We start from the raw sequence: 23655 nt of genomic DNA, 5'->3' as shown, positions 1-23655 counted from the left end.
TATCCAAATAATATGTAACGTTAATATCTCTGTGAGGGAATCTGTCAGTTGTCTTTGAGATTGACAGCTTTCGTGCCCTCGCGCATAGTAAGGCCCGCCTCCAGGAAGAAGAAAACAATCGGTGCATGTGGAATACCTACTATCTTTGTATCAAGATGGATCTTCCAAATGTTGTTTATTTCACAGATATGTGTTTCCTTGCGTATTCTTATCAAAAGATTGCGTTTGCTGTAAAGTTACTGTGCGATACGTGAAGTTGCAGGACTGAAGCCCTTTGGCGAATGGTAATCCTGAATCCGTGATCAGCATTGCTTGCTTCAATTAGATGCGTTTACATGGAGCCTTTTAATCAGAATAGTAGCCCAATCAGAATAAAAATGCCTAATATAAACTCAATCAGAATAAACTGCCGATCCGAATGAAATTTCATTCCATTTGAGAGGGGTGGTATAACCCTTTCATAATCCGAACACTCATTCCGATCACTTTCTTTATCTCGCCGCTTTCTGCACATGCTCGCGCATTTAACGTAAGTAACGTCAATAATGTTACCATTTTTTCCGGGAGGATTCCAATGGATGTGCTTGTTATTAACCCCTGGGGCGCTCAGGCATGATGTAGGCGGTGCAGCCCGTTTTATATCAAGTCCTGACTCGGTGAAAATTACAAATGGACCCAATCATTGCGGGGGCAAAACAAAACGTCTTTTTCTGACACTTATGGAGTCGTATGTTTTGATAAAACTGTTGCTTCATCAGAAAGAACAGCAGTAAAGAAATAACTGACGCAGGTCCATCTTTTAAAAATGTAAGCCCATGTTAGAGTGCTGGATTCGGTGTTTTGCGCATGTCAGAAACTTTTATTCTGATTACATACTGTGGAGCATGTAAACGCACATCTTCATGCGATCGTTATATTTAGCGCTCATGTAAACACTTGCGTGGCAATCTTCCTTCGGAATGATTTCATTCACAATGGAAAAAAAATGTCTCATGTAACCGCAGCTTGACATCTACCCGGTGCTTGTTATTATAATCGTTGTGCTGACATTATCAGGTAAGCGCAAAGTTTATATGCTTTACTCACAGCTGTGTGAATTGACCTGGATATGAAGCATCCGTAGCGCAAAATAATATAATGTTAGTCTCTAAAGAGATAAGACGGAGCCCTCTCCTCTCCTCTCTGTTTAACTTATATGCTTTACTCACAAGTGTGTGAATTGACCTGGATATGAAGCTTCCGTAGCGCAAAATAATATAACAAAGAGATAAGGAGCCCTCTCCTTTCCTCCTTTCTAATTCAGCAGCGGCGGTCATATTTCAGCATATAGGGGAAACACTGGACTTGCTTGTAGGTTAGTTCTGATGTTGACATGTCTGGACAGGAGTTGTAGTGGAGAGAAATATGTGCATACAACATATTTTATTAGCTTGACTAATCTATTTGTGGTGGGCCTGTGGGATATTGTGCTGGGCCGCAACAAGCAAATTGCTGAAAAAAACATATAGCCTATAGTTTTAAGTTATGTAGTATAGTACTATAGTTAAGTTGTTGGCCTGTACTTTATTTTTAGTCCGACCAACAGCTCTTTCATGAAGAACTGACTAAGAAGCTGTAAACATGGAGGGGATGGAACACATTTTCATCAGTATTATCTTGCAATTAATTTAAGATACATTTTAAGACACTGCATTGTCTGCAAGACTGCCATTTTTCCATTGATCAGTAAGATTTTGAAGTCTATGGCATTGCCGTATTGGCCATCTTTAGCTGTGCACAGGTAGGGAAGTGCCTCCCAAACTCATTTGATTTATCAAAACAATCTCTTTTGAAATAGAGGCTTCCTCCTCCTCTTTATTAACCAAAAGCATGTATCAGTGACAAAATATTTATTTTAATCCAGATTCTGTTTAGAGAGATTAGTTTTGATTGATGTAATCTTACTTATTTTACTGCATCCACAATGGTTGGACAGCAAATTACACAATATTGAGGTCAAGTGCAGTTTTGAATAAAATCAAGCTTTATTTACCCTCTTGATGGTTTTTTGAACTGAATTTTTCGAAAACAACCTTGACGCACACACCTATTATCTCTGTAAGGAATGACATACAATACATGGTTATTGGCTGTTAAAAAAGGGTTGCCATGTCAGTCCAATCTAACCTAGCAAGTAATGTCTCCAGTGCTGTTAGTTCACCTCTTTGTGGTGGAGATATGTAATTGTCCCTCAAGTAGTAACTGTCCCTCATTAGTGCTTTTTGGGTAAACATGCTTTATTTCATCAAGCCCAGCAGCACTAGGAGTTATTTTCGTCTTGCCGAGATTGTGCCAACTTTTCTAATCCAGAGCTTTCTCTGTCCTGCATATGAACTCATATGAACACATAATTCAGCTAGCCCATGTATTTTGTCAAAAATGATTTACTATGCTGCGAAGCACGCGGTGTGAGTGTGAACAAGTGTCGCTGCATGACGTAAGTGTGTGGGCTCTGTGACATGCATTATGAAATCAGACAGAGGTCAGTGCTGTTGTCCCAGGTCGCCTTTCAGCTGGCTCTGATCTGTTCTCCGATAGGACAGCCAGACACAGGACTGACTGGAGAGGTGCTCTATAGCCCTGGGGGCCCACAGCGGTGTGTGCGTGTGTGTCATGGTGGGGGTCTGTCTCATGGTCCAGATTTCCAAGATAGAGGCAGCTATGACGCCAGATTGTGGAAATGGCAGCTCTTCCTGTAATCAGATGCCAAACGACAGAGGAGAGGCAGGATAAAAGATGCCTGTGCCCTGAGGCCAGCATTACAGCCCCTGTCTCCTCCTTAATCCCACAATACCCAGGGGTGCACATAGGGCTGTGTTCTCTCTCCTTTTCACACGCACACAAACACATCACACGTCACCACTGGTCATGCGCACAGGACCGACACTCACCCTATTCTGGAGCCAGACCTGCAGTTTCCAATTTGTTTCTTTTTGTTTCTGCCTACCAAAAGCTCTGTTATACTGTCTGCAGTCTTTGGTTTGCCTATTCCACCTCCACTGCTAATGAGCCTTGAAATGAAAAGACCTTTCTCTTTCTTTAATATCTAATATCTCTTTTTGTCTCCCTAGTGTCATCTCTGTTCACAAGCCAAATACCATGCATCTTGGACAAAGAGCATAATGAATGTCACAGTGGACTCTAGTTAAGTTGGGTTAAGCTGGTTGGGGAGTTTGCAGTGTTGATGCTGCTGTTATAATGGTTAGGTGAATAAAGCCAGCTAGGTCTACCTTTAGGTCCGGCTTTGCTGCAACCAAATTTTTTGCTCACTCTAGTGCAGTGCCATTCTCTGAGCTCCAGTCTAGAGATTTTTTCCTTATCTGCAGTCATAGTCTGTCAGCATCAAAGGCAGTCTCTGATTCTTGTTGAAGGTCAGTGTTGAAACCAGGGTTGCTCTCACCAGCTCTCACTCTCAGCAATGCTTTGAAGAGCTTGTAGGGGAGCTGCCTTGAATGCACACACATGTGCTAGCTCCCCACCCTCTGCGACTCACAAACCACGCTCTGTTCCTCCCCAAGATATGGCAACACTTCCCACGCTGTGATGGGGCTAGTTAAGCAGTCTAAAACATGCTGCCGAGATTTTAGCCGTTAGGTAACAGGGGCATGTCCAGCAAACATGCAGATAAAGGATTAAGCAGCAGACAAGTTGTCATGGTGATGTTGAAAAGGGAATGTGCTGTGTTTCAGCATCATTCTGAATGTTTGGCCTCAGTTCCACATGGTGTGAAGGCAACGCTTTTGTCATGCTAGGGTTAAATGGAGACCAACTCTGGGGAGGGGTTTCACCTTTGACCTCTGACCTTTGATCAGCTCCATTGTGTTTGCGTTGTGCACTGATATCACATAGATCCTATTGAAAAGATGTGTGCATGTGCATACGCACGCGTGCATGTAATCCTTGTCTTACTAGTTAGCTCACCTAAAAGCAATGCTGCTGATTGGTATCTGAGGATTTGATTTATGTTTTGTAGCAGGTTTGACTTGTCAGCAGGTTTTTTGTGTGTGTGTTTCTTGCATGTTGCCTTCTCACTCTTGCTGAGTCAAAGCTAATTAGTTATGAAACAGCCGTTACTAAGGAGCCTGTCAATGCCCCCCAGTGTGCAACCACTCCATCCATGTAAACATATTGGGTTAGGTGAAACTGGCTTCCTCAATACAATCCTGTTTGACACTTCCTACCATCAAAGGATCAGGCCGGTGTTTTTTAATGCATTGCTTACCGTCAACAAATCCTCTGAAAATAACAAAATCAGCAATGATTTTGTTTTGCCAGCAAATCTTGTCCATGTAGCCGGTGCCCAATGAAGCCATGTCCCAGCAGCCATAGAACTCCATTGTATTAAAAAAACGATTAAAAACACGTCAAAGAGCCATGGCGTTGCTCTGGTGATATTTCGTGATGATATTTCATCATCACGATGCACCGGGCCAGCCGACTTTTTCCTCAAACAACTTAATAAGCCGGCTGTAAACACTTTGCGATCTCAGGAAAGTAGTTCCGTAGCACCGAAAATAGTCCCTGGCATAATGAAGAATTTGTTCCCATTTGAATTTGTTTTGGTAATAACTACAATAGCTTGACTTTCATGGTAACAGTTAGCAATTTTTAAAATTGAAACTATGTCTTTGTGAGTTGTATTTCAAGGTTTTTAGCTGACAATTGGAGCCAGTTACTTCCGGGTTGATGGCTAAAAACGGTACGTGGGAAGTCAGAAAGTAACGGGAGTAGAGCAAACACATTGTTGATTTTGCTATTTTCATAGGATTGGTTGACGGTAAGCAATGCATTAAAAAACACCGGCCTTATTCTTTAACACCAATGGAAACAACCGAAATAGGCACGTCCATGGGCGAACAACACAGGAGAGAAGGATCTAACGAGATTCAGTCCTAAACTAGCATGGTATTGGTAGGTTCTGAGGCAGGTGTTGTAACTGAGCACACTATCTATGAGCACTGAACTGTTGTTATTTTTACTGTATTTGACTGCAGTAAAAACTTCAGTAGCTCTCAGAACTTCATCTAACTGTGACATCGATATGTGACAGTTGTTGCTTTTAAAACGCCTTTGAAATCACCTTCAAGGACTGAAAGACCATTGACATTATGTTGATCCCCGGTTGTATTATACCTTAGCTGAGCATGTCATGAATACTGTCTGTCACTGAATTGATTGAATGAATACAAATATATTAACTGTTCATACCATGCCATTTTATTGTTGTCACTCGCAATAATGTAAAACTCGACAATTGTACACAGATCACTTATCACTCAACCCAGGGCTTGGGTAAGAGAGAGTGTGTGTTCAGTTCTCGGCGGTACAGAAGCAATTTTCTTGCAGCAGAGGATAAACTAGTCTTGATGGAAGTGCAGACACATTTTCAGTCTCTTCTTTCTAGCATTTGCCATGCTTGCTAAGTTGCTATATGCTTTAGCTACGAGGAAACTGCTCCTTTGCTGCGGAGAACTGAGCACACTCTGCTCCCCCCGAGATCACCACGCCTCGCAGTCACTCAAGCACACAGCAGGCGAGGGAAGAATGGAGAGTGAACTGAAAATTGTACATTTTGTTCTATTTTTAAAAATAAAGAATTTGGAATTGATAGGGAAAATGTGTTTTGATCCAGTCGGTTCTGGTCACAGTGGAACATGTTCCTCAATGTACCCTGGCCTTGGTTCCCAAACCGTAGCTAGGAGGCTTTCTACCATATTTCTTCACAGCAACCTTGCTTTTAGACAATATTAAATCGCTGTTCAGTTGCACCATGGTTGAATTTTTCACAGAAAATCAAGGACAAAAGGAACTTTTCCTGTGAGTTCAGTGGTTCATCAGTGCTTCTGAGTTGCTGTTAAATATGATAAAAAAAAACCCACATCTGCCTCCATAGATCACCTCCCCACACTCAGTCAAGTTACTGGACTTATGTTTTGTCCACTAAGGGTTTGATTTCCCTGTACACATGTCACTTTGCAACATTTGAACGTTAAGCAGAGACGGTCATCACACAGCAGGGACCCATCCCCAGCTCTCTGTTTGCTACTTTCCAAGTTATTTGTTGGAAACTGTCAAAAAATGTGTTTACCTCTTCTTACACACAAAATAATGTGTGAGTCTATCAAGTTTACTGTTTAAGGCCACATATCTCCATTGATCATGACTGTCTATAAACTGTTTACAAATATGCAGGTGACATTAACTTGGGTTGTACATTTCTTGTAAAGGTGCACCAATAATATCTGTAGTATCAGAATTGGTGCTTATTCACTAATAGGTACTTTGTATTACTTGTATTACACATGTTCATCAATCATTATTCTGAAATTTTGACTGGAAGGGGTTATTTGTTTTTTTAGCTGCCACCAGCAGCTACTATAGGTTGGTTTGTCAGGTCATCCCAGAAATTTCTTTTTTTTTTTAGGGTTAGGGTTAGGGCTGGTTTTCATAATCTGTATCTTTTCATCGCAAACTCTTGATTGGTCATGTCAATTAAGGCCCTCCCACTTTCCTGATTGGCTGCATTGATACTGAATTTGCATGTGTGGTCATCTACTGTTGACAGCTTGTCGGACAGCGGAGCGCAAGCTTGAAGCCATATTGAGATGTGTGATGGCTCATTAGACTCATGAAAATTTCCTATCGATTGCTGAAGTCATATAAGCCCTTACACCTTTCCTGGCTAGCTGTTTTTTCATTGTTTATTTTTATTCATCCCAAATTCGCATTGAGATGTGTGATGACTCATTGAACTTAGGAGAGAATTTCCTGTTCATGACTAATGGCTTGTTGGACTCGGTAGTACAGAGTCCTATTGATTGGTGATGTCATTTAAGCTCCTCCCGCTTTCCTGATTGGCTGTTTTTTGATCAGCTCTATCTATTGATTCTGAAACAACATAAAGATGTGTGACGGCTGATCGGACTTAATTTTCCTGTTGATTGGTGATGTCATTGAAGCACTGCCCCTTTTCATGATTGTCAGTTTTTTGATCATCCATATCTATTTATCCCACAGTTGTATTGAGATCAGTGATGGCTCGTCAAGACAGTTTCCTATTGATTGTTGTCGTTATTAATGACCCTGCCTCTTTCCTGATTGGTTGTTTTTCATTGTCTACATCTATTGATCCCAAAGCTGCATTAATGATAACTTTGATGAACCCATTATGCAGGACTTCACTGATAAATTTAACTTCACGCTGTATAAAAAAAAATAAGAGCTAACAATTATGTAATGGAAGCAGAATGCATTGTTTTAAGTGACCAATAAGCTGTATTAGGCTTTTGTATTTGGTTTCATAGAGCGAAATAGGTCTGTTTATCACAAATTATGTGCTTGTTTTTTTTTTTTTTTTTGTTTGTTTGTTTTTTTGACTTGTTGGCTTGACGTTGGTAGAAAAACCAACCATGAAAATGCTAAAATATTGTGACAAGGAACACTCTGCTTATTTTCTATTTTATTAGCTTTTTCTTTTATTTGATTGAGAATTGTGTATAGGCCCATATGCCTTTCTATGCTGACTTTTGAGGTGTTTGATTAGGTTGCTGGTTGCCAATTTAAGATTCTCCCCTCCTCTCTTCCGAGTAGCACCACAAACCCTGCCGTTTACAGACTTTTTTTGTCTTAGTTCACGGTAAAATGCTCCCAAATTGCTGACATTTTGGAATTTAAAACCGTTGAAATGCATTCACCCCAGGCTCCAGCCTGCGTAGGAGCGTGCACATCCTGCTGTATCTCTTTGCATCGGCTCACTTCACCGATGCCGAGAACTTACATTTTAGCCTGGTATCAGCCCTGATACTGATGCCAATGTAATTGTTTGCTTTATTTACTTATTTATTTATTGGAAAAGTGGAATTGAAAAAAAACTCTGAAGTTGCATAGGCACCTTTAGAAAAGTTCTCTCATAGAAGCATGTTTCTAACCAAGGCATACCAGTTTTCAAAAATGTTCAAAAATTTAGTGGAGATTAGCTATCTATGACCATTCAATGTCATACTGGATGTTACTGTACATACTGTATAGCTATATGCAACACTACTGATAACAAACTAGCAATGGCTCTTCTCCCAACTTCTTGAAAACTCTGACAAATGTTTTATTTTTATGCCTCCGTGCCGGCGACAGCCGTGGCCGGAGGCAGCCGTGGCCAGAGGCATTATATTTTCGGTTTGTCCGTACGTCCCATTCTCGTGAACGCGATATCTCAGGAACGCCTTGAGGGATTTTCTTCAAATTTGGCACAAATGTCCACTTGGACTCAAGGATGAACTGATTAGAATTTGGTGGTCAAAGGTCAAGGTCACTGTGACCGCACAAAAGACGTTTTTGGCCATAGCGCAAGAATTCATATGCTAATTATGACAAAATTTCACACAAATGTCTAATATGATAAAATGATGAAGTGATGGCATTTTATATCCAAAAGTTCAAAGGTCAACTTCACTGTGACATCATAATGTTTTGCTTACCACTGTAGCTGAGAAAACGATCTTGGGTTATTCTACAAAAACGGTGGAAGTGCTGTCACTTACTTTTGCAGACACCAGAATCCTAAGTTGACCTAATAATCACATTAATTACATATGTTCAATAAATAAAGTCTGTCCTTGCAATGATAAAACAAAGTTTATTGGCGAACGCATACAACCGCGAGGCGCTTATTTCTAGTTTAAATACTTTTTGCTCTAACCTGATTTACCCAAACATCTAGTCAGGAGTTGCTCTGCAGCAAGCATCGTGATTTGTAATAAGGAAATAAGAGATGTAAACTCAAATGATTTATCATCCCCTTCCTTATGTCTCCATGCCTAGCTGTCATCCCACACTAAGAGACTAACTTCAGTCTGGCTGCCGTAGTTGTATCTTTAGTTTCTGGAATGCTTTGAGTGGTGTCATCAGCTACTTGGTACAGCTTGTTATGGTAGAATATTGTATAATTTGGTAAAACCGTGGTCTTGTGTCAATTTGTGTGTGTGATCATCGGTAGGGGATTGTCTCAGTTGTATCCCAGGCTCTCTTCGGAGGGCAGTGCTGTTCTGTCTCCTGGCTGGATTATTGCAATCCGCCAATCCTGTGCGTCCCGCTGGGAAAGCCCCACAGGTTCCTGTACAAACACACAAACGCACATTACCATCATCCTCCTTACCACTACTGCTGAGGCCATCCCAGTGAGGTCTGGCCTTAATCCTCTCCTGTCTACCCACCTGCCACCCTGCCTGTCCTGTCAGCCCGTCTGCTCTACCCTGTGGCACCTTCAACACATGTTCCGTCCCATTTCTTCATCCTGTAGCACCTTTACAGTTATCAGTAGGGACTTTAAAGTGTTCATATGTAAACCATATAGTGAGATGCAATACCCTGCAGCTTCTAAATGCAATGTCTTGCAAATGGTCTAACCTTACAGCTAGCTGCTGCTGGCGGTTGGCCTCCACTCCCCCCTGGGTTAACTTTAAACCGGATTCATGGAACAAATGTGAGATCAGGCCCGGGTGACAGTCCCACAGTCATACTGGAATGTCACCATCGTAGCCCCAACACAGGGCCTCTGTAATGCACCCCCCCTCCCTCCCCCACACCCCCTGACTGCCTCCCAAATCCTGATAAACCCCTGTCCTCGAAGCTGGGAGGGGACTGGGGGCAGGGCGGCCAGCTAGGAAGGTTAGGAACATGAGCAGGGCTGGGGGTGTTGGGATGGGATGGGATGGGTTGGGTTGGGTTGGGTTGGGGTTGGTTTGGCTGCATATGGTGGGCCAGACATGGGAGAGGCCTGAGGACAGCTGGGCTAGATGCAGGGGCCTATAGAGCCTGGGCCCTGCCGCAGGGAGGGTTGGGGTCATTTAGGCTGGTTGGGTGGGAGAGGGAGAGGTTGGGGACCAGAACATAAGGTTGGGGACAGAGGACTGCTCTGTGGTATAAGACCACGCAGGGGACCAGGGACTGGGCAGAGAGCTTGGGTAGTCGTGGGTAAACACCAGGTCTGTGACAGGGAGGAGGGGCCTAAAGCTCTGGGGTCTGAAGGCCCAGTGTTGGGGTGAGGGGCTCTTTCTGGGGACCAAAAGCCTTACAGTGTGTCTGTGGCCTGTGTGTCCTGTCCCTCCATAGGCCTCTCTCGGCTTGCCAGAGAACTGATCCTGGGAGGGGAAACATGACCCTCTCTGTCCACCCCAGTCCCCGTCCGTCGTAAGGAATGTGAAACTGCTTGCGCTGTTCTGGTGATTAATCCTTGGTTTTGTTTTCATCTTGTTTTTCAGGATTCTGTGGACTCTGCAGCGGCAGCAGCAGGTGTTTTTTCTAGTTGGATTTTAGCCCTCTGATCTTCTCCCACAGCCATGGAATCGGTATGTTGATGAAAGACATCTTACTGAAAATATATCTGACTGACAGTTGGTCCTCTGAGGGCCTCTATCATGTAAACACTATTAGGAAAACTATTTTGTTTCTTAGAAAAGCTTTTGGCTAGCTTTTTGCCTTTTTTTATGTCCTGTCACCATGGTACATGGTATGTGGGACATGTCATCATGGTGGCGTCTGTGTGTGTGTGTGTGTCTCTGTCTGTGTGTAGACACATTCTTGTGAACTCAAGAATGATTTTCTTGAAACTACTTGAACTCTTAAACGCTTTAATATACAGAGTCCATATTGATACCACCAATGTGTTATGTGAAAACAAGTATATTGACATAGGAATATTTGCTAATTAATGCACTAATTATCTTAATTAATGACCTTGTTAGCATAAGTGGTTACGTTTAATATATCATGGTGATTATGGCGGGACATTAGGCAGCTCAAGTGCTTCTTGTTTAACCAACCCACAGTCTAGTGTTCTTGACCATTGTAGAGTATGACTGTGTGTGTGTGTGTGTGTGTGTGTGTGTGTGCGCGCGCATACTACAACTGCCAGGCTCAGCTCTCCATCCAGCCATGCAAGAGACTGCGTGTGCGGGTACCAACAGTTGCTTGTACCAACAGGCAGGCTGAAAGCGCAGCAGCATTGAGCTCTCTCCACTGGAATGCATGTATTAAGAACAGGGCTTAGTGCATGCCTAGGCTCTGCCTTCCTGTCCCTTTGTCAGAGGCTTTGTGTGTGTGTCTGTGTTTGTGTGTGTGTGTGTGTGTGTGTGTGTGTATGTTAGAGACTGTGGAAAGTGGGTCACAGCCTCTGTAGTGCAGAACCAGCATGTGTCCAACAAAGACCCTCCATTCCCCCATCTCTCTCTCTCTCTCACACACACACACACACACACACACACACACACACACACACACACACACACACACGCACACACACACACACACACAATGCTCTCTAGCTTGCTGTTGGTTGTGACTGTAGCTGAACATCGTCATCACTGAAAATTTTAGATTGTGAACTGGACATGTTTTTTTGGGGGGGGGGGTGTTCATATGTAAAAGGCACAAAAATCCATTTTGCCGCCATATAAGCAAGGTAACGTATTGGTCAAACTAGCCAAATGATGGATTTGATGAAAGGCATAATCGTTCAAACTTCTGTTGGACAAAACAAGCTGCCTAGTTGCAGGGAAACCAATGGCGTTGGAGTTGGGCCATATTATGCACGTTCCTGTTGCACTGATTTCCGACGAGTCTTTCACAAAACAGGGCAGTGAGTGACTAAATGACAAGCCGTCTTTAGTGGTTGCTGTCCGATCGATTGGTGCTGAAAAGCAACGTCAATTCATAAATCATATTTGAGAACTAGACCAAAAGCTGTATGTGCAGTTGTGCACCCTGATCATTTAATAGCATAATATGTTATCCCCACCTGTTTGTTCATTTGGAGGCTGCAAGTGGAGGCGTCCTTCATCTGACGCCATTGGACTCTTTTTCAAATAGTGTCGGACAGCTGTTCAGTCTTTTGCTGGCACTACTTGTTTGCAAAGATGGCAAATTACTTAATTTAGGTCCTTCAGCTTGTCTGTTTCGTCCGGTTTAAAACCAAAATAATCCCAAATAGGGGATTTTGTATTCTTTTTGGCAACGAGCTCTTCCATGATTGTTCGCTGAAGATGGCGTGTGGGGAGTTGGGGACTCCCCCGCCCCCTGCGTGCGCCGCACACACACCTACGAGAATATATCGGCAATCGGCTTTTGATGGGCTGACGGTGGCCGGTTGGAAAATTTTAACATATCGCCCAACCCTACTATAGATAAGACAGAACTCATGGATTTCATTCACTACACAGGTGCAATAGCCATTGAGGAAAATGAAGCACATCCTCTGAATTTAGAGAGAAATATTGAGACATCCTGATCACCTGATATTGCACAGAGTATATTGTTAGGAATATGCTGAATTACGCTGAGAATCTGATTTTCTAAGGCAGAATCGTGACGGGAGAGAGAAATGGGGAAAAAATTATAAATTTCCATCATCCAAGTGTTCTGTCGGGAATCACAAAACAGTTGTGAACATGGATTAATGAAATGTGACTGTGGCCTGGTGATCAGTGGCTGGCCTGCCTACGCCCCTGACACCAACAGCTGCAACGCTGGCTCATCCCCCTCTCCTCCCTGCACAAAACACTAGCTACCAACACCATCTCTCTCTCTCTCTCTCTCTCTCTGCCTCTCTATCTCTCTCTCTCTCTCTCTGCCTCTTCTCTCGCTGTCTTGTTGGTGCACTGCCACAGGCAGAAGAGCTGCTACTGTTTACCTCTCCTAGCTGCCTATATCTGCTTACTGTCAGTGGAAACCAAGGAAACTGATCACAAAGCTTATTATGCCGCCAAGAGTGGAATACGTGCTCTCCGTGTGTGTTTGTGTCCACTCCCCCGCACACCCTCCTGCCACTCTCCTCCTCCCTCTCCTCATGTGATGCCAGTCACATGGTTTCTAGTCAAGCAGCTCAGTAAATCAGAATGAGACTTTTATTTTTAACTGCTTTAAATCCTCCACCTAGCCCCGACGGTTGGCAGGAGCAGACTAAGGTGCCCGACGAGCTCTCTTCCCTTTCCTCTCTCTCTCTCTCTCTCTCTCTCTCTCTCTCTCTCTCTCTCTCTCTCTCTCTCTCTCTCTCTCTCTCTCTCACACACTACCTGACTCTTGGTGCCACTCCCTCCCAGCCCTCTCTCTCTCTCTCTCTCTCTCTCTCTCTCTCTCTCTCTCTCTCACACTACCTGACTCTTGGTGCCACTCCCTCCCAGCCTCACAAAACTCATGCTCCATCCATTTCTCTCTCTGCCTCCTCCTCCCTCCCTCCCCCTCTCTATGCTGCGTCCAACCATCAGCAGTGCTGATATCATTCTCAGTGTTATCTTCTGGCAGAGGAGCTGAGAGGGGAGGTATGGGTATGTGTGTGTGTTGGATGTGGTGCAGATGAAAGGCTCAGTTTCTTGTAATCACACTTCCTCCACTGCTTCTCTTTTTGTTACCAGGATATATCTCTCTCTCTGTCTCTCTCTCTCTCTCACTCTCTCTGCTCCCCCTCTATCTCCTCCTCTGCCTCCAAAGCAGGGCTTGTTCCTCAGTGGGGATTAGTGTGTGCGGCAGCTCTGTGAACAGGGAAGTGGGCCCTGCCAGTCACATTACATAACTCGCCCCCGCTAGCGCGGCTCGGCCTGGCCCGGCTGGAGAGACGACTATAGAGGCTTTGTTCTCCCAACCTTCCCTTCTTCCTCCCCTCTGCTCCTCCTCCTCCTCCCCCTCAGGCAGGCCGCATACTAATGGTGTATAGAAGGAGTCTGTTTGCAGCGAACAGTCATGGCTCTGTGGCGCGGAGAGCGGAGAAACTTGCCATTAGCAAGCAGAATGGCGGGGCGCTCACATCTTAGGCAGAGGAATGTGAGGTCTGCCGCGGGTCGCGCAGTTCCAGGGACACGGGGAGAGAGGGAGTGCGGTACTATGCTTTACTGCCCACCTACCCAGGGCTTCCACATCAGCATGCCCAACGACGAGACAGGAGGTTAGAGTTCATTTGCGGAATGATAGAGCTCTATGTCGAATTTCTCAAGGTCGGCAGGTTGCGTAATGGTTCGTAAGTATTCCCTAATTCCATGTCCTTGCGCCGACGTACAGTGCGGCTCGGCCACACACGCGCTCTCTCCCACCTGGCAGTCTGCCATGGTTAGCGGGGTAGGAGTGGGAGGCCAGTGTGCTCCGTGTGATGGAGGTTCAGACCAGTTAGCTCTCTGAGCGAGGAGAAGCAGTTCGTAGGCGTGAGAGTGAAAAGGATAAATAGCAGAGCATGGCAGCAGCTTCTGCGCACAACAGTTTGCAGCGTTGACTCCAAGGCTCGCTCTCTGTCTCTGCGTCTCTCTCTCCTCTCTTGCCGGCTCTCTCTCTTTCTCTCTCTGTTTGGGGTTGGGAATTTGCTGCTGAGGGTGAAGATGAAGAAGAAATTTGACATTAGAAGAAACTTGCTATTAGGAAGATGCGCACTAGGGATGTTCCCAAATCAGAATACTATATTCGGCAACGCACGAATAATGCGTTCTGAACAAATATTTGTTCCCTCCACATTTTTTTCAATATTAGTTGGATGTGTTAATAGTATTCCTATAGTCATGGAGAAAACACATTCAACTGAATATAACTGGACTGGCTTTTCTCAGTTGAACTGAGATAAGAAGGGGGCGGGGTTTGTTTGTGTTTCTCAGGCAGTCTGCTTGTGTTGTTCATGCCTGTCACACACACACACACACACACACAAACACACACAAGGAGCCGCAGTACACAGAGAGGGAAACAGAGAGTTGGTTGTTTATAGGCTTTTTATTTGCTTTTGATTTTGATTACTAATTTAGCATTTAGGAATATTTTGCTTTTTCTTATCTCGGCGGATCTGCTCTGCTGATAGACTTTGTGAAGGGCAGTTGGTTTGACTGAGGGTGGATGAAGAATCCCTGTCCTCTGAGCGTCTGTTCAGTACAGCAGGCATGTTGCGTCTCCCCGTTGCTCCAGACTACTACCATCGCACATGCAGAAGCCTGTCTTCACAAAATACAACTTTGAGAAATTTGAGTATTCCTCCGAACAATACAATACAATAGTTCCGGGTGGAGATTATTTTCCTGTTTACGGTTGTTTTTGGCTGTGTTTATAAAAGCGTATGTTTATGGTTACATAACATCCAGGTGTTGTTTGTTAAATAAAGCTTTAAAAAGAAAAGCAAAGCAAATCTGATGTTATACTGCTATACTTTTATACTATAATGTACTATTATTGATCAATCATTGTAAAACCATCAGTTTAATGTTTTAATATTCCAACAGTAGCAATGGCAATGACTATGGCATTTTATTCTGGTTTAAGCCCTACCCACTTCCGGTTTTATCTGAATATAGATACAAATAACATAATTTGGCTGGTTGGACAACTAAAGATACAAATACAAACTGTAGCATCTCTGCGCACCTCTAATGAGCACAGGATGTTGCTTTGCTTCAATCGAGAGATTTTGTATTTTGTTTTGTTTTGTTTTTTTTCCCTGCTGTCGTTAGGAGTTAGCCAATGGCATTGCTACAAAGATGTGTGGCTCAGAAATAAACATAATTCTGCACAATCATTGTTGTCATTGAACTTTTATCTATTGCATTGTATCATGGTTGTACTGAATTTTCAACCCCATATCTCGTATCGAATCGTACCGTGAGGTAAGCGTATCATCCCAAACCTACTTATTCCACTTTTTACTTATTCCATCCCTGATCATTCTATCATCACATGCATCTTGTTAGATCACCAACATTTACTTGTAATGTTGGTGATCTAAGAAATTAAACGTATTCTACTGTTGCCTTCATTGCAAGTCACTCTGGATAAGAGCATCAGCCAAATGCTTATAATGTAAAAATGTAGACAGTCAAGGACTGTGAGTCTACTTTGCATCTGCGTACTGTCTTGGCTTCGTCTCTGCGTTTGGAGATGGGATAGAGCCTGCTTTCGGTGCGTCAGCTATGAGCCAAGTTCCCATCAAAGAGGAGCTGCTACACCAAAGTCTGTGTTTAGATGTGACGGCTAATTTTAGAGCTGCTAGGCCCTGGTCCAGGGTGGGGGAGGATAAGATAACACTGAACCAGCCTTCCCTTTACACACAGTTTGGATTTGTTTGTCCATCCAACAGCCCCCCCATCCAGCCGCTGTGCATTTCGATAGTGCGTACAAATACAAATCTTATTCATGTCTTTGAGCCCTCAGTGGCTCTTAGATCTCACTGATCATCACACAAGCAAACACACACTCTCACACACCTGTCAACATAGCACACTGGATTAAATTGGTATTTGTAGAATGTCAAGTATAGTTACAGAATGTGATTGTGCGGTATGGTGTAGTATGGTGGGCCAAACCAAGATTAGCTGTCTGCTGGGAGTTGCATTGTGTTGAAGACGAAGACATGTTTTCTTGAAGTTGTATTTTTATATGGAGGTAACAGCTAAGCATCTCACATCACTTACCTGTGCTTGGACTGAGACAGACACACACACACATACTCTCATTCCTTACCATATGCCGGGTGTTCCTCCTGCTCTTTCCAATGCCCCCACCGCAACCACCTAACTGAAGAAGAAGCAGATATTACAACAGGGTACACACTGTCTGATACTGTGTATGTCACTTCCTCAGCAGGTCAGAGCCCAGCCTGGGCTAGCAGCACAGCTAGATTGAATTGCTAAACTTTACCATGAGCCCGAGGCCTTGGGAATGGATCCACGGTGTTGAGTGTCTATAGGAGACACTGCTGTAATCTCTTGCTCTATCAGAGTGCTCTGCTGGTAGATGGGCCTTTTTTTCTTAGGGAGCCAGTCAAAACCGTACACGGGGCTATTAAAGGTTGAATGAGTGTAGAGAGCGGCTAAGATCCCTGCTCTCCAGTTTCCAGCCATAATGGCAGCGATAATGGCCTCTATTCTGATTTGTTTATGTCAGACTGGCATCTGATTTCAGGAAATTCTGCCCTGAATGGGAGTGGATATGTGTTTTTTTTTTTTTTCTGCCAGTAATCTGAATTCCACCCATCTAAACACACACGCGCACACACACACACACACACACACACACACACACACACACATGCAAGTACATGCACATACAGACAAAACACAGACATATACACACTCATGCACCCACACACTTATACAGACACACAACACATACGAAACACTCTCACATTCGCCTGCACACACACTTGCGTGCGCACGTACTGCATGCACAACACAACACACTTGCATACAGAGCCGTGTGGCACAGCCCTCCCTGTCTGGCCCCACTCTCCTGTCCCTCTTGCAGCCACAGAGCAGTGACCTTGGTTTCAAGTAGCTGTGCTCTGTTAGAAAGCCAACACCTCTCCCGGGATGGGCTGACCTTGTTGTCTGACACACTGTAAGTCTGCACACCCCTCACACACATACATACACACACACACCCTCAACATCAGCGGCCTCTGCTGTGATACTCACTGCATCTTCACAGGTAGCCTAAACTGGATGTTGCGACAATTACTAGCCTATAATATATTAATTTTCACTGTGCACACTAAATGGTTGTGTTGGCTTAAGAAGTCATCTTGTGTTTACTTGGCAATTGCAAATCCTGTGCAGTGTAGTGTATAGGAGCAGGTCTCTGGGTTTTATTGTATTGTTTGAATACAAAGGCAGAATAACTGTGAGGGTTCAGCAGGTTTAGGCCTCTCCCTAACCAGGTGTTCCTTCATCAGACAACCTCTCCTCTCAGCGACAACATGCTCTTTTATGAGCGTGTGTGTAAGAGCACACACTGCCATCCCCTCCCTCGCCGCTCTTGGCTTTGATTCTCTCCAGCTGTCCGGCTGCACACGGTGCATGGATGGGTCCAGGCTTGTATACCTGTTTAACTTAACACTTATTGTAATGGCGGTTGTATGCAGAGATGTTTTCTTCCTCCATACATCAAGGTTATTCTGTTTTTTTCCCCCATGGGGAAGTTTCCACATTGGGGGAAAATAAATGACCATCTTCACAGCTTAGTGCGGTTAGCCTAGGCTTAACAGGCTGCCATTTTTACATGTTGTCACAGGTATGGATCAAATTAACAGACAGCGGCTGGTTTGATTTTTGCTTTTTGTTGCTCTCACTAGGGTTGAGTGGATGGTGGTTGTAAGGGAAGGGTGATACAAGTGCACAATATTGACAGAAGATTATATTATGATAAACGCGAATGTCTGTCACTGACTGACTGAGTAAAGTTACACCATTGGTCGGCTGTGGCACGTGGCACATAGGATCACAGTGCCAGAAATTTAAGTTTTGTTTTCTCCGCCATCTCGTTTCTCCGCTGAGATCGGGAACCCGTTTCTCCCACACAGTAAGCAGGCTGACCAATATCATGCATGTAAACTGAAAGAGCTAACTGAAGCTAAATAAATCTATACAATTATATCATATCGCCATTTATTTCGATGCATATGTGCGAGCTCAGTCCACCTGACAGCCCTCTGTTCTGTCGGCGGAGAGAAAGACACAGACAAGCATGGAGGTTTTGGCACACAGAGGGCTTACTGCCGACGTTTCCCGGAGTTTCCCGGGGGCGTGGTTCCGGCCAGTGCCAATAGCCGGGCGCCGAGTTGTTCCCGGTGATCCGGCCGAGATTTCGGCGGGGTTCCCGACGCTGATGCGTCACCGGGTGTCCGGCGAACGGCATTTTCGGCACCAATGGGTACCAGAGCGCAGAGGGGGGAACATTGATGCCAATGCTCTCAATTTTTTCTGTTTGAATGTAATGTAATGCTAAAGACTCTGTCAGACATTTACTTGGATTTGTTGGCCAGGGCTTTGGCTCAGGGCCTAAATATCTTTTTTTAAGGCCATCTGGAAAACCTTTCCCTCTAATAAAAAAAAAAAGCATTGCAAAAAACTTAAACCAGTCAATATTTCGATTTTGTATTTTTGTGTGCAGTCCAGTTGTGTGTATGTGCCCATGCTTTGTGTCAGGCTGCAGGCTGTGTAGGAGCTGGGCCGAGGCCAGGAGCCAGCCAGGAGGACAGATGAGGAAGCAGATGGACCTGCTTGGACTTAACCCTTCCCACGCCACTTCATCCCCCCCAGCCACAGCCCCTCCTCCAACCTGCAGGCCTATCTGGAGAGGAGGAGTGGAGGGGAGGGAGAAGGGGGGGGGGTGGCAGAGAGAGATGGAGACAGACAGAGACATCTTGTAATTTAATTGTACATTCATTCAAACCAAATCATCATTCCAATATGGTTTGAATGTATAAACTGTTTGTTGGGTTTTGGAGATTTACATTTTGTATACTGCTTTGGCAATGTTGTCATGCCAATAAAGTCACTGAATTGAGAGAGGCAGTGAAAGACAGGCAGAGAGAGAGTGCGAGAGACCTCTGCCCCCCAGTCCTCTGTCTCTCTCTTTCTCTCCACTATACCATAGACCTAGTGTGTGCTGAGTTAGGCTGACATATGGCTACTCCCTCCATGTGGGAACCCCAGGTCTGCTCTGCTTCCCTGCTGTCTTTCTCCAGCTCTTCTGCTCTTCTGCTTCTCTCCCCTGTCTGCTTTCTCTCAGCCAAACCAGCACTTTGCTTCAACTAACAGAACAAAGTCCTGGGAATGTTTTGCTTTTTTTCAGGGATGTAGAGGCACCACACCCTACGAGATCCCCTGGCTGTCTGCCAACTGTTTTAGTCACCCCCTCCCTCTCTCCCTTCCTCTCTCTCTCTATCTGTCTGTCTGTCTGTCTTCTAATCTTTGAAGTTTCACTGGTAAACATACATTAGCTCTTGACTACATGGTAAAACCCAGTAGCCACAGCCTCCCGTCACTATCGGTATCAAAGCTTAATGACTTTTCAGAACATGAGCTCACCAGAGGTGGCTTTGTTTGTGACCACATCGCACTGGCACGGCCTGGCCGATATCTGTCCACTAAGAACGCTTTTTATGAGGCATGTGAGAGTCACAGATCTGGTGGAGGAATGCAGGATCCTGGTTTAATTGCTAATCGATGGTTGCTGAGTAAAGTTTCTGGAAGACACCCCCCTGCTCTCCCTGCTGACCAGCGGACTGTAAATAGAAAACCCCAAGGGAGGATCAATACCAGCTCAGCCTGTTGATGAGGAGGGAGGCTCACCATGTGGATGAGCCTAAGAGATGCGCGTCAGGTTTTTTCGCATAGGCAAAGACACTCCAGTAGCTGCACCCATGTGGTACCCAAAAAACCTGTCTCTGTCTTTTTGTTTTTTTTGCCCCACTCCTGCCCATCCACTCGGGTGGATGGGCAGGTCGCTCCAGTTTTGTCTCTTCATCTACTTGGCTTCCCTTTAGGTTTTTGAGGCCAGCAGAAATAATTCAGTATCCTTGTTCTCTCAATAGCACACATTCAAGCCACCGTCTCCCCCCCCCCCCTCTCGTTTGAAGAGAAAGCAGCCATGGGCCAGTGAAGTGATGTCATCTGTTGCTACATTGTAACAATAGCTTTGGTTCCCCCTCCTCCCCCACACTCCCCCACCACCTCCACCCACACACCCCCAGGGGCCCCCCTCACTCTCCACTGGCTGGAGGGAGAGCTGAATGTGTGTGGGGGGGGGAGACATGCATCTGCGGCCCTCCCCTGCCCTCTTTGGGCTTCACTGCCTTGGCCTTATTGTTTGGAGAGATGTAGATAACCATAGCAGAAGGAGGGCAGGAGAGCCACAGCCAAGCAAAGGGGAGGGGTATTGAGATGTGGCGATTGCAAGGGGGAGGATTGAAGTCAGCACGATGTGGAAGGAGGTGTGGCGTTTTGTGGGGTGGTGGGAGGGGCGGCAGGACATTGTGTTGAGGTGACCCCTGATCTGAAAGGGGGAGTCAGGCTTTTAGTCTGTCAGCCAGCCAGCTAGTTGAGTTCACCCTCCTCTGGTTTCTATCTCCTCTCTTCCTCTCGTACAGACACGGGCCGACACCGGGGGAAGGGCTGGTTTCTGCTCTCCTGGCATCGTCACTGTTCTGCTCGCTCTTCTTATTTTCCCCATCTTTTGTTTCCTCTGCCTTTCAGGACAGAGCTGGCCTCTCTGTTGACCTTTGGCCAAGACTTAATGGCATTGCATTGACAGCCACACAGGCCTCATGTCCCACCCTGCCATCTTTTTGCTCATTGTGCGAGGGAGCAAGGGGCTAGGTTGCATCGAGGACACTGCATCGCATTGAATGATGTGTACCTCTTTGGACTTGTTTTGTTGAGTAGTTGAAATGGCTGAGGCTAATCAAGACCATGGCACCTTGAGTTGAGATGAAATTTCGCAAGACAGAAATTAGACAATATGTACTATTGAGTTGAAAAAATGTTCTGTATTTCAGCTGTCTATATGTAGCAGTTAAATCTCCAAGTCTGTCTTTTCTCTTTTGCATTGTTTGAGAGTGCAAGGCTAGAAACTCTTGGCTTAGATCATCACACTTCAGGTGAGCCCAGCTGAACTCACTACATTTAGACATTGTAGACGGCAGGATGCACTCAGGCGAAATTGAAATCGAGGACACTCCGTCAAGTTGTAAGTCTGCTGTTTGGCAGCATTTTGGTTTTCTAATTAAGGAGGAAAACAGCAACAAGACAACTGATAGGACAATGACTGTTTGCAAGTATTGTAAGAGAGTCTTGCTAACACTACCAACACGCTACACCATGCACAACCACATCACAATGAAAAACTTCAGTTGTTGGTATATGGGTAAGTGTTGCGTTTGAGTTTACATAAGGTTGTTGCGGTGGGCGGTGTTACCGGTGGCATACGGTCTTGGAGTCCACACCGGTGGCATTAGCCCCACATCGGGAATACTGTTATTTTGTAAAATAAAAGCACATATTCAGAGCTAGGCCACAAAATGATAAATGGACATACTAACAACATACTGATCACTAAATCTGATCACTAATATGACAGATTAAGATGAATAGGATTAATTATTTGTCCTTACCTAGTGACAGCAATGTGTCCAGTACAATCCGGTGGTAACCTAAAGAAGGGCAATATGCCAGAATCTGCACTGCACTCACATTAACTACCTGAGTGTTGAGCAGTGTTATAAATCGCTGATTAAAAAGTGTTACCGTTTACAAATGCCGTTAATGTGAGTTTGGAGAGGAATTTTAAGTTTCATTTTCACTGTAGTGACGCTGACTTTGATAGCGCTTAGACCCTCTAGTGGCGACAGGCAGTGTAACGGGTGTGGCCGGTGTTGGGGAGGGAAACGACACCGGTGTCAAAATGGCACCATCGTGACAACTCTAGTTTTACACCCTGTCTGGACAGTATTGGTATTACTATAGGGCGTCATGTCAATGTAGTGTTTTTTTCAGTGATTTTAATGCTGTGCGGATCAACATAATTTGTTATTATTACCAAGTGCGTCTCCTTGCATAGGTAAGAGTTACCTGGCGAATTACCTACTGTTTCTCCAACAATTTTTATCAATTCTAGTACTGTCCAGATGATGGGATGTGATTCATAAGATGCAATCTGCCCCCTCAGTGGCCCCTCAACATATATATATATATATGTGCTGTCTGGATCGTTCATTAAAATCACTGACATGAGCTGTACTAAATTACATTACCAACATTGTATTGCAATACTAATCCTGTCCAGACAGGACCTTAAATATGATTTCAGAGGTCTTCAGAATATAGCTGTTAATCTTTAAACTGCTTTTCTTGTGAGAAATTTCCCTGTTTGCACACATATGGACTTTTTTACTCTTCAGGCTTATTTGGGGATGAAATTGATCTTAAATTTCATTTGAACAGGCATTTAAAAAGTTTTAAATTCAATTTATAGAAACCTGTAGTCACTCTGTTTATGGTTTGTACTTTGGTTTTTGTTCTCCCTCATTAATTACAAGGGATTTTTCAGTCATAGTTGTTTTCATTCAAATTTTGCTCAAAATATTGTGATAACTGTGATGGAACCCTGAACCCAGTATTGTGTATCAAACCGGGCCATGAGCTGAATGTATTGTTTCATCCCTAATGGCAACAGATGATGCTTAACACTTGGGCCACAGGACAGTTTTGCTACAGTGTTTGCTGGGTGGCTGAGAGAACAAACAGGTTTCCCCACTTTGTGCATCAGAGGCCAGCAGACAAACTTCTGGTAGCCTTAGACTGAAAGATCAGTGTGTGTGTGGTATTGCTACTGAATATTGAGGTGAAGTTGTCCGTTTCCACTGCAGTGTTGCCTGCCAGGCTCCCACAGCGTCTGTGCTGGAGAGCCTTCTCCAGCTCTGTCACTGCCTCTCCTGTTTGACTTGGCCTCAGAGTAGGCAGGAATTCAAACTTGCACTTTTCTGAACCAACCCTTTGTGCCCTGTGTGTGTTAAAGACTGAGCGGTGTGTGTTGATGTGCCAGACCTGGAGGACCCAGTCATATTGGTATGCTTCATAAAATTCAAACTCTTCCTCCCTGACATGGGCTTGATGTCAGTAATGAGCTGGCAATTTGGCATCCTTCCCTGTCCTAATGGATTCTGGGCCTTGGAGTCCTGTGTTTTCTACCTGTCTTTGATGCCAGTTTCAATAGGAGGACTTCAAAAATGTATAAATGAATAAGTGAGGGGACAGACATCAAAACTGAGGGTATATCATGGCACATAGTTTGTGTTCCCATTTGTATAGCTGTGAGCCTTGGTGG

The 23655-nt window shown here is 44.6% G+C and overlaps 1 protein-coding gene across 1 annotated transcript in view; it reads left to right on the top strand.

The window, feature by feature from the left end:
- Positions 1-23655, top strand: part of ankrd11 (ankyrin repeat domain 11) — a 108119-nt gene that overhangs the window by 18824 nt on the left and 65640 nt on the right. Inside the window, exon 2 of the mRNA XM_071528789.1 lies at positions 10296-10382. The gene's annotated coding sequence lies outside the window, so the exon portion shown is untranslated. The remainder of the gene's footprint in view (positions 1-10295; positions 10383-23655) is intronic.

The sequence above is a fragment of the Centroberyx affinis genome, unplaced genomic scaffold (assembly GCF_046629955.1).
Source record: "Centroberyx affinis isolate AG114_WGS23_722 - 3 ecotype Tasmania unplaced genomic scaffold, CSIRO-AGI_Caff_v1 ptg001726l_1, whole genome shotgun sequence".
In the NCBI taxonomy this organism is placed as follows: Eukaryota; Metazoa; Chordata; class Actinopteri; order Beryciformes; family Berycidae; genus Centroberyx; species Centroberyx affinis.
This window is presented reverse-complemented; position numbering and strand designations above follow the sequence as displayed.